This window comes from Anabrus simplex, chromosome 5 (assembly GCF_040414725.1).
Source record: "Anabrus simplex isolate iqAnaSimp1 chromosome 5, ASM4041472v1, whole genome shotgun sequence".
Lineage (NCBI taxonomy): Eukaryota > Metazoa > Arthropoda > Insecta > Orthoptera > Tettigoniidae > Anabrus > Anabrus simplex.
In genome coordinates, this window is record NC_090269.1 from 436946320 (window position 1) to 436962477 (window position 16158).

The following is a 16158-nucleotide window of genomic DNA, read 5'->3' on the forward strand; positions in this document are numbered from 1 at the left end:
CAATGTCCGACGATGTGAAGATTGTCGTCGTCCTTTTACATTTTTCATGATCGGCCTCATCTCCTCTTTAATGATGATGATGATGCTTGTTGTTTTAAGGGGCCTAACATCGAAGGTCATCGGCCCCATCTCCTCTTTCTTCCACACTGAACTGCAATTATGTTCGTCCTAGAATGTGATCATTTTTTGGTGATGCTTGTTCCTCTCCAAACACTAATGCACCTTTTGTGTTTGTCCCGTGTTCCTAAACATTTTCCCTGCAGTATATTTTATGTCTTTCATATATCTTGCTTCCTGCTTTAAGACTGAATATCTGTCAAGATCGGCCCTTCATGAGTGTTAATACCCACTTTCATGCTGAAGCTGGGAAGGAGAACATGTCGGGGACTGAGAAGAGATGGATGTAGAAGAACTGGGATCGATAAACTCTCCTATCATGTGTTCCTCTGTCTTTCTCTGTATGAATCGATTTGTTTCTTACTGATGCTTATTCCTCGATCTTTTGATTGCCATTGATTAGATTCAAGACAAACCATCAAGTCACCGTTCCTGCTATCCCTGTAGACTCCCAAGCAGCCTCAACTGCCATCACAAACAGACACAGAATGCATCTGTTTGTTCTTGCAGTCAGAAAAAGAAAATTCATGTAAATAACCACACAATCAACTTCGTTGGGTCAAATGACAGACTAGACCACATAGCAAAATCTACAGTCAGCTACCTAGACATCATTTCCTATAGTTTGATACAAATGACAAGATTCGGGAAGTTACTGAAACAATGAAAATCCACAGCCAGTTGCCAGTTATTCAACCAAGTCAGAAATTAAATGAAAGAAGCCACCATCTAGGGGTGAGGATAGGAACTGAGCTGGCTGCCCAAGCCTGCTGTACTCCTCTCGGGCACTTATTAATGACTGATAGATGAAATGAAATTATATTGGAGAGTGTTGCTGGAATAAAAAATGATGGGGAAGACCAGAGTACTAAGAGAAAAGCCTGTCCAGCAACTGGTTTGTCCAGTAAAAATCTTACATGGATTGACCAAGATTTGAACCACAGAACCCAGCGGTGAGAGGCCAGCATGCTGCCGCCTGAGACATGGAGGCATTAGAACTTCAGTCCATCTCACGCAACATTAGTACCATGGTAGTACTATGGTTACTGCTTGCATCGGCAATATCTACGCACGGTATGACTGTCCTATGTTTATTTCTCGCAGACGACTTGCCGATGCTGCCAACCACTGTACATAGGAACTAGTCCATCTGTTAGCAAAGGGGGTCTGGGGGCGTAAGCCCCCAGTCTGAAATCGCGAACAGCATGGAAATGGGGTCTGGAGGGCATGGATAAGACCATTGGTCTGGATTGGTTATGGTACTGAGCCCTGGACCACAATTACATTTGTTTTCACATGTTAGGGCAGTTAGCCCTGGACCACAATTACCTTTCTTTTCACATGTTATGGTAATTAGCCCTGGACCACAATTACCTTTATTTTCAGATATTAGGAAAATTAGCCCTAGACCACAATTACGTTTGTTTTCACATATTACGGTACTTAGCCCTGGACCACAATCATGTTTCTCTTCACATTCATACACCACGGCATTCTATGTCGGTTACTGGTCACGAAATGATAGGATTGATAGCAGCAAAGCCTACTACTTCTTTCTTCGTACATAGCGCATCCAGTGCATCTGTCCATTTTTTATACAGAAAACATATCTAATTATATTGACATGGCATCGTGCGATGGATGTGTATTAATGTAACAAGTTTTTCATCAAATTACAAGAACAACTTCAATGATTTAGTTCAATTCTATGTACATCACAATTTGATTTCAAATAACAGAGTATGTGAAAGGTGTGGCCGTGACATTAAATTATTAGTGAATGAGAAGTTCAATCGAATTGTTTTTTAATGTCGTCGCCGATCCTCCACTACATTAAGGTTGGTTCCACTTACAAACATTCTTCTTGTCTATTATACATTGTTTAACATTCACGTTACATTTCCTTGTGTTTCTTTTTCTTCCAGTGCCGGGAACGCTACGTACTACTAATAATTAGGCCTCTATTTCTTTTTAATATTCAATCATAAGTCACGCACATTCAATCCTCTATTTCATATTCATATTTAAGCATAACTAGCGCTATCTATGGTTTGTAGTGTTTAGAATCGTAATTACTGCATCGGAACACCTCAACTATTTCATCACGTTCTTATATAATCGTGGCTGGCGTTGGCACGAATGGACTCTGCCCTATGAAATGTCACTACCATACTTCAACATAGCCAGATATTGTTACTCTTATTTGTTTCATATGGTTATTCTTTGACATTGCCTCACTCTTAGACCTTTTCATCACGTAAGTTGATCATAACTTCTCTCTGTATTGAATTATGGGAACAACATTTCATTGGACTAGCCTCAACCAATGGCAGTGTCCATTCGCCCACCGTCAGCCATAATTACTATAATACAAACTTGCGTAAGTAGGACTGAAGTTTTACCCATGCAGGCTTTTACTGAAACAATATTACACCAAATTCTGGACTAAAACATATATCAACTCACAGAACACTTGTCACACTAAACTCTTCATTCGAAGTATCTTCCAAAGACTTTCTGGATATCTTTTTACCTAAGTACGTTCACATGCAATTCTTGATAAACCAAGGCTGCTTTAGATCACCCCTCCACAGAATGAACACAATTACTGTGTCACAGACCAAAGAAAACAAAGAAATGGCCTGCCACATCATGAAAGAATGTATCCTCTTTGCAAGGAAACATCCTACTCTATAATAGTCTCTTTGCCTATCCCAAGAGGAAACCTCACATCAAAATTCCCAGCATTTCAAGCTTCAACATATCAGTCCTCCATAATATTCAAGAATAACATGATTGCACTGTAATGCACAACTGTAAAAGCCACTAGTATATCAACACATGGTATCTTTTTCATCTGCTAAATTAAATATCAAAAACAAAGATGCAAGTGATGATTTCCATCTCCTGACAATATAACATTATTGCAATAATTAAACATTTAGTAATATCACATTTATAATATAGCAGGTCATGGTTTCTACAAAAGAAATTCACTGTCAAATTGTTATCCTTATCAGAGGAAAGAGATAAGTCCAACTATTTAATACCATTAGATTGGTTATATCTAATATAATTAGTACTAGTTTCAACCTTGCTATATTAGGTCATCTTCAGCCTTGATCAAATCGGAAATACACGCGTACATATAACCACGAATAAGAATTTACATATTGATTTGTCTTAAGTAAAATCTAAATCTAAAATAGTGATGAAATGTCTCAATACACATTTAAAACTGAAACTCAAATAACACATTAAAACCATTGTGACTATGCCAATATCAATATCATTATAATAACCAAGTATGCTTGAGTTTCGAACTGATCTTGGAGCTGATATTCATTGTTTGTATAGTGGACCCATTTGATCTACAAATTATGCTTTCTTGAATATAATATATTGGTAAGAGTACATATGTTTTCATTTTTATAACTTGCTTTACACTGCAATAATGAGATAGGAAAGGCCTAGGAGTGGCATTAAGCAACCATGGCCTTAATTAACGTAGAGCCCCATCATTTGCTTGTTGTGAAAGTGGGAAACCATGAAAAACCATCTTCAGGGCTGCCGACAGTGTGGTTCGAACCCATTATCCTCCGGACGCAAGCTCACAGCTGTGCCCGTAACTGCAAGGCCAACTCACCCATTTACGATATATACACAGAGTGTTTTAAAAAGAATATACGTATTACAAAATATTATTTTGTCCAAACTATGGATCGCTGCACGTCAGTTCGGCTATTGGAGAAACAAATACATAGTCTAGTACGTCAGATGTCAGTTGTCTTCTGTTTTGCTTGGTAACCATCATATGTTAAAAATGGCTATGCTGCAGCAGAAATCATTTTGTGTTCTCGAGATTGTGAAATACAATTTTTTAGTCAGGTCTTATTGTATACTGAATTTTAATCCACTAGCTGAGGAAGAGAATGCATAATATTCTCGAAACATGTACTAGATGTTAAGGTGAAAGGTAAATAAATAGTATTGACTAGGCAGACCATCTTCCAACATATTTACTGTCACTAAGTAAATACAGATCCAATCCCGACCATTATGGTCAAGATTATTAATAACCCCACAGGAAGATGTCACAGAATGTCAAATTTGGTCACCGTGGAGCCCAGCTGAGACATGTTAAGTCACCAGCTCTTTGACGACGAGTCCAACAGGTTGGTAGATTTTCATTCAGATATTCATGCACTTGGTGACTCCAGTGAGGGTGTTGTTGAAAAACAAAGTTGTCTTTGTGCAGCCTACAAAACAACCAGTTTTCTAACACAGCAAGATACTGCTGACTGATAACCGTGTTTCCATCAAAGAAGAATGGGCTGTAAACAGAAGAAATGTCTTTGCACTGTGATCACGGAATTCAAAACAATGAGTATTACAATGTAACACTTAAAAATTTGGATGGTACAAACATCGAATTAAAATCCAATTTTGTCAACTACAAATTAAAAACACAATATAGTAATGTCTAATTAAATACGTTTTGTGATGTTATGAATTCGCAGTATCCTTGAAGTTGCCTTGCGTAGTTCAATTGAATTTTTTGAATTGAATTGAATTTATTGATAATGATGATATACATGCCACTGAGGCTGAAAAGCCCCTTTGTAGCATCTACTTATAACACAATACAAGTTTATGAATATACTAACTACATTTTATAATATTAAAATATCAAATTAAACATTAAACTTAAAAATTAAAATACAGATACCAATTCCAATAAAGTTAAAACATAAATCATATAAGAAGTAATAAAGCATATCATTATATTTTTTAATATTTTAGGCTACAAGAATCTCAGAAATATAAAAAACAGAAAAAATTTTCTTAGAAATATATATATTTCTTATTATTAGACACAAGAATACCTGATCTCAGCCCCTTGTGTACTCCTCCAGTAAGAAACATGTTAAGGACTGCTTTAGTTGGGTGCAGTTCCTGTCATTTGAGAAACGGTGAAGGTTAAAGACATTGAAGATACGGGATGCAGTGCAAACAAAAGATTTGTTAAATTTAGTGGTACGATGAATTTGAAGGGTAGTTTTTGTAAACCTATTATTTCTGTTATGTACTGACTCCATAGATTTAAATGCATTATATAGGTAGGGTGGGGTCTTCAGTTTGAGAATTTTGTGCGTAGCAACGGCTACTGAGATTTCCCGTCGTTCATGGAGTTTCAACCATTGCAGCTGAATGTAATAGGGTGTTATGTGTTTATCACGCCTGGCATTTGTCACGTAACGAACACATGCGTTTTGCACCCTCTGTAGTTGTATGTTCAAAGTTTCAGATAAGTCGTCGTATAGGACTGATCCATAGTCAATTATGGGGAATATAAGACTTTGAACAAGTAGTTTCCGCATAAAAGGTGGTGTACATGACACGTTACGTTTCAAAATATGCATGGATGACACAACTTTTCTGATCACATTTGACGTATGATCAGACCAGGTTAGGGTTCTGTCGAAAATGAGTCCTAGATTGTTAACGGTGTCACTATAATGGATATCTGAATCTAGAATTTTTATTGGTGGGAGGGATTTGAGGTCAGCAGTTTTCAGGAGTTTTGAGTAACCTATGCAAATAAGCTGGGTCTTAGCCACATTTAATTGGAGGTTATGATTTGCGCTCCTTTCGATCAATCGAGAGATATCATGGTTGAAATGCATTATAATACAAGAAGGTGCGTTGGTGGGACTGAAGTGGAAGTAAGCTTGTAAGTCATCAGCATACGTGTGAAAAGTACTACTTTTAAAGACTTCAGGAATGTCATTAATATAAATAGAAAAGCATAAAGGACCGAGTACTGATCCTTGTGGTACGCCACAGTTTGCTGATTCCCAGATAGAGGATCGTCTGTCAACAAACGTAACTCTTTGTGATCTACTTGATAGATATGATTCAAACCAAGATAGAGCACTCTGCGGGAAACCAATTGACTTCAACTTTGCAAGAAACAACTCATGATTAACAGAGTCAAATGCCTTAAAGAAATCAAAGAAACATAAGATAGTAAGCTGTCTCTTATCGATGGCCGCGCGTATATCGTCCGTAACTCTCAGCAGAGCCGTAGTAGTACTATGGCCTTTCTTGAAGCCAGATTGGTAGGGATTTAGGATGTGATATTTAGACAGATATTCACATATCTGCTCATGAACAATTCTTTCTAATGCCTTACTAAGTGCACAGAGGATATTGATAGGCCTAAAATCACTACAGACTGTTGGGATTTTCTTTTTGGGCACAGGACGTACATTGGCACGCTTCCATTCTGAGGGATACACTCCAATCTGTAGAGACAAGTTAAATAAATGCACAAGGGCAGGAAGAAATATGTCAATTCAATTAGAAATCATGGATATTGAGATATTATCTGGACCTTTAGCTTTCGTTCGAATTGATCTGACTGCTTTTTCTACCTGTGAAGGGTGTACGTACATGAAATAGAATTTATCTCTGTTACTTGGAGTGACAGATCTATAATGTTTGGTAGTTTCTGATACTTTCAGAGAGTTGAAGTTAGAGACTGATGCCATATAATATTCACTGAATTCGGATGGAGTAACAGGCATCTGGCTATCTTGAGAGTGACTGACTCCAATACCAAGTGATTTTGCAGCACACCAAGAAGCTGAGGTGCTCTTACAGTTACGGAAGATGTTGTACGTATACTTCACTTCAGCGTTTCTAGTGACTTGTTTTGTCTCATTACGCAAGACCCTGAATTGCTCGTAATCATCTGGAAGTTTTGTTTTAATAAAGTTCTTCCTAGCTCTGTCCCGTTTACTTATCAATTCCTTAATACGCTTATTGAACCATGGTGTTGACTGGTGTTTTACGAGAATTCTTTTTGGGGGCGCATGCTTGTCATAAAGAAAAAGAACAAAGCTGTTGAAGAGAGAGACTTTTTGATTTATGTCATTAGACTGGAAAAACACATTCCAGGGTAGTAATTCAGCATCAGCACGAAACTTGTTTACGTCAAATTTACTGAAGTCTCAAACAAGAATTGTTTTCGGAATTTGTTTTGGCGTGGATAAATTGAATACAGCATATAGCAAATCATGACCAGAAAAACCGGCAGCTGGTTCCTGTCCATATTCTACTACCAACTCATTGCAGTTGGATGAGATTATGTCAAGAGTGCTATCGGAAGTGGCAGTATGAAAGGTTGGATTGAATGGAAGGCAGTCGAGGTTACAAGCGTTGAGCACATCGCGTATGTTATTGCTTTCAAACGTCCCAGTTCCGAAACGAGCATTAACATCTCCCACAACGAATACATATTTATAATTCATAACATGAGAATACATATCGTTCAAGAATGTATCCATGAACCCTACTTTTGGTGGACGACATATACAAGCGAAAAGAATTTTAGTGTCTGAAAGGGCTATATCAAGGATTATGTACTCAGGTTTCTTATTGTACTCTCCAGGAGATTTGCTAAGTACACTACATTTTATGCTGTTCTTCAAGTAAACTGCAACACCACCAGCGGCTCTGTTTATTCTGTCATTACGGAAAATATTATACCCATCGAGACAGACGGCAGAATCTGGTACTGAAGGATTGAGAAATGTTTCACTTACTGCAATAATATTAAAGGAACTCTTGCCAAAAATGTGCCGGAACTCAGATATATGGGAGGAGTCAACAAGAGACTGAGAATTGATATGAATGACCTTAAGATTTCTTGTGTTTGTCACACTAACACCGCGTAGTAAGTCAGATAAGACACACTCATTACTTGTCATGAGTACAATATAGTACAAAAGGTTAAACACAATAGATAAATAACACATCGTTCAAGAAGTATGATGTTTTTAGTAGCCTATATCAATATAAGAATAATTTAAGGATTTGGAAATTATGTGATGAAGTGAAATAAAAATGTGTAGAAAATGTGTGTAAAATCAATCGCGTTAGCAATTATTTCTAAATGTAAAAGAAATTATAACTAATATACTACACTAAATAGAATGGTTGCAAAATAGAAACTTTTGAATTGTTAGCCTCACCAGAATTATCTTTACTTCTCGTCCAAGGTAATTCCAGTAATCAAGTGATACACAGGAATACGAATTATCGCGCCGCATCATTTCAGTGGAGCTGGGTAGCGTTTCTTCAGTTCCTCAAGGTCCCGTTCCGTCTTCACTCGATGTTTCACATCACCAACGCGCACCATTATGACACCATCCATAGTCCACACTGAATTTAGTCCGAAATGGCTTACAGCACGTTTGAGAATGTCAGTACGGGTCTTAGTTAGGTCCTCCCGTATGGTTATACCACTATTCTTTAACAGCCTCTTTGATTTCAAGACTGCATTTCGGTGGGCGTATGAAACAAATTTCACAATGATGGGCCTGGTATTGTTGTGACTTCTGGCACCAACTCTGTGCGAACGGTCGATCATCGCGGGATCAAGTGGAACATTGATCCGAGTGGCAATCTCCTGAATTCGCTTGTCCGTGTCTTCTCCTGAAGTTTGAGGTACTCCAAATATACGTAAACTGTTCCGACGTTGATGACTTTCCAGCTCATCTGTCCTATCGCCTAACTGCCGTTGAAGATCAGTTGTTGCCTCGTCACGTTTGGTGAGTTCACATTCTAATTCTCTGATTACATCAGTATTAAAATCAATACTTTCTTTAAGTTTCTGTATGACCTTATCGGCTACTCTGTCTACAAGTTCGTCGAGGAGTGAACTGTTCTTAATGAGGTTATCCACCGTTAGTGACACCGTAGTATCTATAACCTCCCTGCTTACGCTGGTTTGCAGCGTGTCCGATCTGGTGCACTGATCGTCGCAGGTCAAGATGTTTGCAGCGCTGTTCTGTGAATTTAGAGGACGGTTGATGTTCTTCACTTGTTCTCGCGTAGTTTCAGCAGTTGCCACATAAGAGCGTGAGCTGTCACTGTTTATGTCCTTGCCTTTAGAGAGTGGGGAGGCACTACTGCTCGCGGGCTGGGCGATACGGGCTTTAGCCTTCACTTGTTTACGTGAGTTACCCATTGTAATTCAAAAAACTTTTACAGATTACTTACGAATCACGACACCTTCTTCCAAGTGAAGTACTTCTGCACATGCACAAGTTAAAGCACCACTGAATACATACTTGATATATACTTAACACCGTCTTATAACACCTTCACAAAGATAAATACTGGAGAGGCTCACACTCGCGTCTATATCACCATGTGTGTGGAGAGAGAGAGAGAGAGAGAGAGTTGAGTTAGGAATGAATGAAATTGCATTAAAATTTGAAATCCTGCAGATATCCACCGTTAATGGGTGTTAAAATGATGTCTATTTAAATTAAAATATTGGACACAGCGTCGTATAATGATGTGAATTTACGGTGTCCTTGGAATTGTAATACTATCTTGCGAAGTTCAATTGGATTTGTACAAGATTAAATGAAGTTGCGTTAAAACTTGCAGTCCTGCCATTATCTTCGGTTGATAGATGTATCATGCAGCCAGGTTGAAAATAGGTTAAAATGGTCTATAAAAAGGAAATGAAATAGAAATTAGCAAAAGGCTCCGACATGAACAAATGAGAATACAACACGGCAAAAATATTAAACCTTACCAGTGTGATGATGTAAATATTACGTGTGACATGCATGTGTTGGATAGATGTGAAAGCACCTGATGTTGTATGGCAATTGGTTACGGTACAGAATTACAACTTACAACTCAACTTTCTTGAACTACGCAAGGCAACTTCAAGGATACTGTGAATTCAAGTCATCACAAGACGTTGTATTTAATTAGACATTACTATATTGTGTTTTTAATTCGTACTTGACAAAATGGGATTTTAATTCTATGTTTGTGCCATCCAAATTTTTAAGTGTTACATTGTAATACTCATTGTTTTGAATTTTTAATGCCCCTCCCCCCTATTTTAGTCAGGTCTTATTGTATACTGAATTCTAATCCACTAGCTGAGGAAGAGAATGCATAATATTCTCGAAACATGTACTAGATGTTAAGGTGAAAGGTAAATAAATAAATAAATAGTATTGACTAGGCGGACCATCTTCCAACATATTTACTGTTCCTGTGGGGTTTCGTTAAAGACAACGTTTATGTAGCACCACTCCCATAGAACCTGGAAGAGTTGAAGAACAGGATCCGTATTGCCAGGGGCCTCTCCATCAGATGTAATGATCTCTTGTTTTAATTCAGTATGAAGTAAATGCCCCATGTTCCTCGTACTTTATGTGCACTCGGTACAGACACCAACACCAGACTGGTTGCCAAGATGCAGCGGAGGCATAGCTATGTTTAATAATATTAAACCAATGATATTGAATAGGTGGATTTTCGTCCACTCTTTGATAGTGATTAATTGTCAATATGGACAAGAATGAATTTCATACCTTATTAATTGTTATCATTATTGATTCTATGTTGTGCAAACTAGGTTTATGGATTTTAAAACACTAAGATGACAGAAACTGTTCCCACTAGAGGCTGAAGGGTGATAAAGGATTTAGTATGCCAACTTGAAACCAGCCATTCAGATTGCTATTTTTCCTGACAAGAGTTACAAAGCAAAGAGAGATGAACAGAAACCCATTCCTTCTTCAAAACCTAATGATGAATTCAGCTTTCAGACATGCTGTACAAAATAAGAGATCATACTAGTAATTTCAGCATTTATGTAATCATAAAAACAACATTTTTTAAAATTTGAGATTAGTATACAAATATACATGTACCTTGAGAATAGACAGCAAGACACTCATATATTTCCTGAACAACAGATAAAAGTAGAGTTATGTAACAAGTCAAACAGAGATGACTGCTAAGGGTTTAATTGTAATCACTATAAAGTTATCTGCAAAGATACTTACGCATGAAGTATCTGATGTTTCCTCAAAGCTGACTGGTTCCTCTTTGATCTTTACATCCAAGTCCATTTTAAATAGCGTGTGAAGGTTTAGACAGTTTTGGGATGTAGATTACTTCCACAGACCGTGCACTGAAACATGAGCAACCAACACAATTATTGCTGTTTTGTAGTAAAATCAGTAGTTATAGGTGACTGTTGATATTGTGGCCATAGCCAAAGGACTTCATGCTTTACGTGAAAATTTAAAATCAGGGAGAAACATTTTCATTGAAAGAACATCCCACACTGACATATCGGGAATAATTTGCACACCCCCTGTGAAAAGCCTGTGACCATTCAACTTACACATTTCCCACTACACTGGAAGTCTAATGACTTGTTTGATGTACCTCTCCTTCAACCCTATCCTGTGCTATGCTGTAGATGTACCCTAATCTGCTCATTAAATTTTGTCCTCTATACCACAACTGAACTTTTTTAACAATTCGCTTTTCTTCACTCTGACACAGATACGATTTAGGGCGTTATGGCTAGGAGCAGGAAGGGAGTGACAGTGGCCTTGAGTAAAATACAGTCCCAGGATTTGCCCGGTGTGAAAATGGGAAACCATGGAAAACTGTCTTCAGGTCTGCATGGCCACTTCCTTACCACTCCTAGTCCTTTCCTATCCCATCATTACCAGAAGTCCTATCTGTGTTGGTGTGACATAAAGCCAATTGTAAAAATATAATTCTACAACCAAACCTACAAAACTATTCATTTCTTGCACAACTTGCACGGCAAATGATCTCACCGAGAAGACACAATCACCCCACCCTGTCACTCCGCTAGCCCTATTGGCTATATACATTCTGTACTGTCTTTACACTAGATTCCAATGGTAATTCGGTTACAATATAAATTTGAAAGTAACTATTAGGAATGTTCTGATATAGTTCACTCAGTTTTGTTTTCAATCTACTAACATTCAGATAGTAAATGGAGAGCGCAGCCTTTTTCATTACACTTACAAATTATGTAAATCATCCTGGACGATAATGACAATTGTGTGTATGCTCCTTGTGCCTTATGTATTATAATAAGCCAGTTTCTCACACAGATACAGGTATAGTTCTTCTCTCGATGCACAGTCCTCACCTGGGCTAACAGCCCCATGAGGGCTACCATACCATAATTTTCAATTCCGTAGCAGTTTATCAAGGTTCCTTATTGATCAAACAAATTATATGATAGATGATAGCCAGGTACTCATTGGCAACTTTATCTAAAAAGTTGCAACCATTACTGATTAGTTTACAACATATACTGTAAGTGTGTTACAACAAACAGTTCTGAACAGGCTATGAACTACATTGTTACAACAAACAGTTCTGAACAGGCTATGAACTACATTGTTACAACAAACAGTTCTGAACAGGCTATGAACTGCTTTGTTACAACAAACAGTTCTGAACAGGCTATGAACTACATTGTTACAACAAACAGTTCTGAACAGGCTATGAACTGCTTTGTTACAACAAACAGTTCTGAACAGGCTATGAACTGCTTTGTTACAACAAACAGTTCTGAACAGGCTATGAACTACTTTGTTACAACAAACAGTTCTGAACAGGCTATGAACTACTTTGTTACAAGAAACTGTTTCAAACTGGCTAAGAACTACTTTGTTACAAGAAACTGTTTCAAACTGGCTAAGAACTGTTTCAAAATTATCTTCATGAGCAAAGGCAAATCCGAATGCTTCCAGAATTGATTGTTAATAATGTTTTGTTGGAATTAGCAAATGGCAACTGTGAACTGTGTCAAACCCATCTACGAATTGTTACAAAACTGGATGATGGAAGACCTCACTATTCCAACGAGAAGTACTCTTTGTAGTCGCACAACTTACTGGTCAAATTACATGTGAATGTATAGAACCTGCAGTGTCTGGTCCTGAATAAGAACTGCTGGCATTGGCTACGAAATGGTTCTGAATGTAGTTAGAACAGCATGAATTCAGAACTCACAGTTCAGAACCAGTTGTGTATCTCTGCGGGACAAGCATGTATACTACTGCACGTGAACAGGCTATTTTCCAGAATCAATTCGGTATCATGTTGAAACAAATGTGCATATATTATCACTAAAAACGGTTGCCTACAGTCGGCATTGAAAACAGAATTGTCTGCCGCTGTTCTTTGTGTTTAAATACGAACTGAACAATAAAGCTTACCTTATTTCCTATCACGTTCCGTACGGTACGATATTAAGTTCCTTACGGAACTTTGTTAGCAATATGTTCAAGGCTTTGGTACAGTGTAAAACGTAAGTAAAACTTAAGAGAAACAGCGCAATCCACAGAATAAACTCTGACAAGGTGCCGCAATATGTCCAAGATGCAAAATACAAAACAAATGAATACGAACATTATAACAACAAGCCAACCACTTCGAAAGGAAAACGGATAAAATCAATAGCGCTTCTCACAACAGTATAATCAGTACGTTGTTCCTCGACGGTATACATACACAAAAACCAAACCAAACCAAATTGCACTACAGCCCTTGAAGAGCCTTGGCCTACCAAGCGACCGCTCCTCAGCGCGAAGGCCTGCAGATTACGAGGTGTCGTGTGGTCAACACGACGAATCCTCTCGGCCGTTATTGCTGGCTTTCTAGACCGGGGCCGCCATCTCACCGTCAGATAGCTCCTAATCACATAGGCTAAGTGCACCACCTCGAACCAGCCCTCATGTGCTGACCGGGAATCGAACCCGGGGCCTCCGGGTAAGAGGCAGGCACACTACCCCTACACCACGGAGACGGCTCCTATACATACACACCCATATAATTCACTTATTTGCAGCCAACTACTGTTCATGGATAGAAGTTATAAGTCATCTGAGACAAACAAGACCAACCATTACATTTCGTTCTAAAGGACAGAAATTTCATGTCTTGCGTACCGTAAAGTGGGGTGACTTTGAACGGCGAGGTGACTTTGAACAGTAATTTAGCGTTGTTCTAAATTTAATGCTGCACTCTACTGTGTAGATAAGTAACTGTAGTTACAAGTAGTGATGGGTCGTTCATGAACGAACTGACTCCTTTGAACGACTCACTGGAGAGAGCTAGCTCTCTCAATGAGAGTCGACTCTTGTAAGAGCTAGCTCCGTCCTTGCTCCTTGAGAGCTAGCACGAGCCGACTCTTTTATCAACAGCTAGTCGTTCAATTACGAGTCGACTCTTGTATGAGCTAGCTCCCTCCTTGCTCCCTGAGAGCTAGCACGAGCCGACTCTTTTATCAGCAGCGACACCAAGAAAGAGCTAGCTCGTCACATCGACTCTCGTTCATTTCTAGCCAATGTCATGCCTCAGATAATCACGTGACGTACTGAAGCCGCTTTCTTTTTTATAGGCTGCCCAGTCTAGCCTCTTCCCGCATTCAGTCAGTGATCTGAGTGCAGTGGTTGTGGGCTGTTTGTTAGGTACGTTTTTGTGCCATAGTTCTGGCAACTTGCAACGTAACGAAACAATGAAATGAAATAAACAACATGTTATTGAGCAATACTTACCTGTTCACTTCCTGTATGCACTCATAATCTATGAAGGATGTAGGGCCTAGTATAGATCCAGTAGGTTAGGAGCAAATAAACGACACGAAGTTCGGGTTAACTAACCTCAACTAAGCACGAACAAACAGTCGCTATCCAGAATACTGAATATACCACTCGGCAAGTAGAAACGGCGTAGTTTTATTCTGTCTGAAATAATTAAGAAATACTCTGATAAATCCTCATCTGTTTCTTAAATGAGTTCGTAGTTATGAATTAACATATTGCCAAAATCTTTCGGTTTTACGGTACAGTGGATAAAATAATATACTGTTGTTTTAAATCGAATTAAGGCAAATAGAAAATAACACTAGTTTTGGCTTTAAAATATAGGCTAAATAACTCATACCAACGTGTATACCGCAGTACATTTTCAAATAATTTTTTATTGACGTGTAAGAAGTCCGACTCCTTAGCTGGATGGTCAGCATTGAGGCCCTCGCTGCAGAGGGTCCCGGATTCGATTCTCGGCCAAGTCGGGAATGTAATTCTTCTGGCTCGGGAACTGGGTATTTGTGTTTGTCCCAACACTTTTCTCTTCATATTCAGACAACACACCACAATACCAACCACCATAGAAACACGCAATATTGATTACATCCCTCCGCATAAGGTTAGCGTCAGGAAGGACATCCGGTCATAAAACAGGGCCAGCCGGGCTGAGTGACTCAAACGGTTGAGGCGCTGGCCTACTGACACCAACTTGGCAGGTTCGATCCTGGCTCAGTCCGGTGGTATTTGAAGGTGCTCAAATACGTCAGCCTTGTGTCGGTAGATTTACTGTCACGTAAAAGAACACCTGCGGGGCTAAATTCTGGCACCTCGGCGTCTCCGAAAACCGTAAATGTAGTTGGTGGGACGTAAAGCCAGTAACATTATTACTCATTATAAAACAGGGCCAAATCCACATTTGCGGAACAGTTCGCACCCGCGAACCCACAAGTGTAGGAAAAGTGGTCGAAGCGGAAGGAGAAGAAGAAGAAGTAAGTTTAGATAGTGTAAGGAATGCCAATATATCGAATATATACGACTCATACGGTTTAATCGTTCTTGAAAAAAAAATAGAAGAGAGTGTGACCATACTGTACACGAAAAATAGGCAAAATGCTATGCGTACTGTAGTATACTTGGTTATATGTAGATTTGTGCTGATAGTAGTTTCCATTATTTTCGTTAAAGATCGCGTTTAATCAGCTATGTTTCCTACGCTGCATTAATGAATGAAAGAATCTGTTGTCCCAACGCGGAGTGTCAAGTGAGAAACTTTCTGCAGCTCCAGTCGAAAGAGGATATTCTGATGACATCTTTTGAGTGAAATGTAAACTACGTGCATTCAATCTTGAAAGACATCATTTTAAGGAGAATGGAACTTAGGCAAAGTAATATTAGATGTCATCAATTAACACTGTATATTTGTGACACGTTTCTTCGTTACTGTGTATAAAACTTTATCATCGGATTAATTGCGAATGTTGGCAGCAATGTACATTTGTTTTATTCCAAGAGTAGCGTACCAAACTGTACATTGTGTTGCCATCTGTTGTGTAAAAGGTGAACT

At 38.6% G+C, this 16158-nt stretch overlaps 1 long non-coding RNA gene across 1 annotated transcript; it reads right to left on the minus strand.

Annotated features, from left to right (window-relative positions):
* Positions 1-4180: 4180 nt before the first annotated feature.
* Positions 4181-13342, minus strand: LOC136875077 (uncharacterized). The gene is made up of 3 exons (XR_010860353.2): positions 13221-13342; positions 11007-11134; positions 4181-4451 (listed from the first exon to the last, which is right to left on the minus strand). It is a non-coding gene; the product is annotated as an uncharacterized lncRNA (long non-coding RNA).
* Between the last annotated feature and the right edge of the window lie 2816 nt (positions 13343-16158).